Source organism: Saccopteryx bilineata, chromosome 3 (assembly GCF_036850765.1).
Source record: "Saccopteryx bilineata isolate mSacBil1 chromosome 3, mSacBil1_pri_phased_curated, whole genome shotgun sequence".
NCBI lineage: Eukaryota > Metazoa > Chordata > Mammalia > Chiroptera > Emballonuridae > Saccopteryx > Saccopteryx bilineata.
In genome coordinates this window covers 6,891,070-6,894,791 of record NC_089492.1, presented here as the reverse complement: position 1 = coordinate 6,894,791, position 3,722 = coordinate 6,891,070, and positions in this window count along the sequence as shown.

The following is a 3,722-nucleotide window of genomic DNA, read 5'->3' as shown; positions in this document are numbered from 1 at the left end:
CCGAGTGTCCAAAAAACACATGGGATAGACAGAAACCCACGAATCCTTAGAGAGCGTCCCTCCCTTCAAACCGGAAGCCGGGCTCGCCGTGTATTTGAAAGATGGTTTTCTGCACCCAACACTGCCCAGTGTATGCGGTGCGGGTAGGGGGATTCTGTGATGCGCACGGGGATTCCTCAACAGGGACAAAGGACCGGGATGTGTTTTCCAGACCGCGACCTCTGAACGCCGAGCCGGGTGCGAGGCGTGCCGTGATGTTCAGTACGGATCTGAAGAAGGAAATGACATTGTATGTGGGTTCCTCCCTTTATCCAGAGGCTCTCCGCTTCCCAAGGTTATGTGACAACCTAATTTTTATCCGCTGAACCTTACTTTCAGTGCCCATCAGAAAAGAGACATTGCAGATGTCAAGAAATGCATGTTTTATTGGGGAAATAAAAAAAAAAAAAGACACCAAAACTCTGTGTGAAGAGAATGTCCCCCCTGGCGGAGCTCTTGTGTAAGTCTGTGTGGCTGGTGTTGGATTGCCTCAGGGTGAGCTCACCTGCCATCTGCAGATGACAAGGACCAGGGAACGGCTGACCCCGTGTGAGATTCGGCAGCAGCCCAAAAGCGGGGTTCTCATTGGACTGGCGTCCCAATTTGGGAAACTAAGCATAGCTTCCAGGTTCATAGGAAGCCTGGTTGGAGGACTTGGGGACACTCCTGGGACAGGGTGGGGAGGGGTGGGGTGCTCGGAAGGCCCCCGTTAATATTTGTTTTGAGAAACGGTCCTGTCCTATGAAGGGCCCAGTTGGACAGTCTCAGATCCACGTCGGGACAGAGGTTTGGGCCCAGTAAGAAGCAGTCAGAATTACCCTGCCTTGGTATGACCTACCTCCATCAAAGTTAAGAATAACAATCATCACAATAAAATGTTCCTTTAGTGAGTGATTACTTGGTTGCCAAGGACCATGCCAAGTTTTCATCATCTTACTAACAATGATCCCAGCGATTTTGAGTAAGCCATTTGAGAAGTGGAAAATCTGAGACTCAAAGAGGCGGAGAAATCAGCCCTCGGAAAGCTGACGTCCCGATCTCAGCGTGTTCCACGCTGCCTGGCTCTCGGGGGAACCCCCAGGCGCCGCACGAACAGCCTCTATCAGAGTGTCCCGGAGATGAAGTCCATCAGGGAGATGGCCTCGCCAGTCCCTGTAACTCCCTGCTCTCGGACAAGGGAAAGACACACTAAAGCAAGCATTTGTCAACCGAAGATCTGCAGACCAGTCTGCCAGAAATTTCCCGTGGGTCCGTGAAGGAGTGAACCGCCCTGACGTTGCAGGAAGATTCTAGACCCAGTGATCTGAGTCCAGTTTGCTTATGCTCAGGGTGATTTGTGCCTTAGCGGTTCCCCAAATAATCCTCCTGTTTTCACTGGTCCCCAAGGGTAAAAAGGTTGAAAACCACTAGATTAGTGGACTGTTGATGAAGAAATTCATGTTTGTGCCTAGAGCAGACTTTCATGCGCTTCTGTGTGGGGAGAGGGAGGGAGGGGGGAGGCCGGGATTTGCCGAACCACTCCTTCTTGCCAAGCCCTGTCCTGAGCATTGGGTGAGTGCTAACTGCGAGCCGGCCTGTGCTAGATGCTTCCCTGCCAGCTTTTCCCTAAGACAGGCACGGCTATCATCTCCCCATTTTAGAGATAAGACAGCTGAGGTTCCCAGAGGCTCGGTCATTTGCTCCATGCCTCACCAGCTCACAAACAGCAGACCGGGATTGCCGTCTCTGCTGACACTAAGCCCAGCAAGCCGGCCGCCCCACGTCCTAAGCATAAGATACCAGAGATGCTTTGCCAACGACAGCTGCCACTTAAAGTCTGAGAGCGATTCGGAGAGCAACGGAGGGGAGCAGACTCAGATGACACAATTGTCTACAATCCCATTAGCACTGTGCTGCGTCTGCATGGGGGTTGTGGGGAAGTAATGTGGGGAGTGACTATTAGACCGAATTAGGTCATTGCTTTGGAAAGACTTACCTTGATCCAAAGTAACCGCGAGCATGACCCTACACAGCTGCGGGTCCTGAATGGCCGGAATGATCAGCTGTGTGTCTCTGCACATATACGGATACGTGTATGTACATATGTATGTATGTAGCTATTTTCAAACTGTGACTTAATATTTAAGTATTCCTCCTGCCATTTTTGTAAGTGACTAAAAAAAAAAAAAAAAATACATACAAGAGAACAATGCCTTGAAATTTCCCCACAGAGGAAAAGGAGCCCCTGGCTGTCCTGTTTGATAGTCTTCCTCATTGTTTTCCTGATTTGTTTTGTGTAAACGTGTTTGTTCAATGTGAAGGGTATTCATTGCTCAAGTTCCCTGTTTATAGCCTTTATTATTATTATTATTATTAATCAATAAATCATCAGCAAAGTGAATTGCTAGAATTGGTGGGTTTTCTTGTATATTCAGTTATTACAAGGCAATGACAAAGCACTGAGACCATTCAATAAAAGTGCAGATGGTGGAGATTAGGTCCCAGCGATTTTATATGTGGTCAAAAAAGCTCGAAGTCTGGAGATACACTTGGAAGTAGGAATTCTGGCATTTAGAGAGGACCAGCGCTACGCATGTGTCCAGGCGGGCAGACACCTCGCATGTATAGCAAACAGAAATGTTAGCGTGCATCCACTTAGTCACTGAGTCACTCATTCATTTATTTGGTGCCTTTCTCTATCTCTATCCAGACTTGTGTTCTTAGAGGTCAGGGACTATGACGGTCTCCTCTGAGCCAAGCACAGCACCTGGCCTCTGTGGGAATGGGCAAGCAGTTGGATGGAGAGGTGGACAGATAAGAGTATTGTAAAGCCAGGAGCCACCATCGTGGCCCTTCACATGCAGGTTCGCATTGGATTCGGACAGACGGTAATGAAACAACAGAGCCATGAACTGGTGGGCCATTAGCTTTAATCCTAGCTTATACCCAACGTGCAAGAAATACACACACTGGGTCCAAAGCCTACTCATTCAGCACTCACAAAGCTACTGACTTATCCGAGTTTCCTAGAATCAAAGGTTTCTAGCTCACCAGACTTATTCACCTGGGCTCCCCATCTCCTTCTCTCTGCACAAACTGGCTTTTCCTTCAGCACTCCACCATCTTGGCTGCTTCTCCTAACCTTTTTGACGTGGCCTTTCTCTGCTCTCCTCTCTAATGCTAATCTCAGGAACTGAGAGAGAGCAAGCTCTCGGTCTGCCCCCATTTTATAGTGTAGAAATTAAAACCTTTAATCCAATATACAAACAAGGAAGTCTCTGATACAAAGTCACTTATCTGAGGCATAATGAGATTCCTCATGAGAGTGCACCACCCCACATCAAAAAGGGTGGGAAAGGCTTAGTCCTAAAACCAAGCCCCAGGCTACAAGGATCCTGCCTGCCCATAGCCCGCCCCCAACACACATTAATACAATCACGCCCATCCCAATCACCTGGGCGACGGGCTTCCATGTGGGCAGCGTCACCTTTAACAAAGTGAGCATAATATATTTTACCTGCCCAACAAGTATCTATTGCCAACTGCCTTAGGAACCAAGGGGAGGAGGAGGAAGTGTAAGGGAGACTGCATGATACAATGAACCTCGTTCTAACTTCGGGATGTCAGGACAAGCACATAGGGTGAACTCCATTTGGAGGTGGTGGAAATTTCGCTACCATAAGCCAAGAAACTACCAGAAGTGA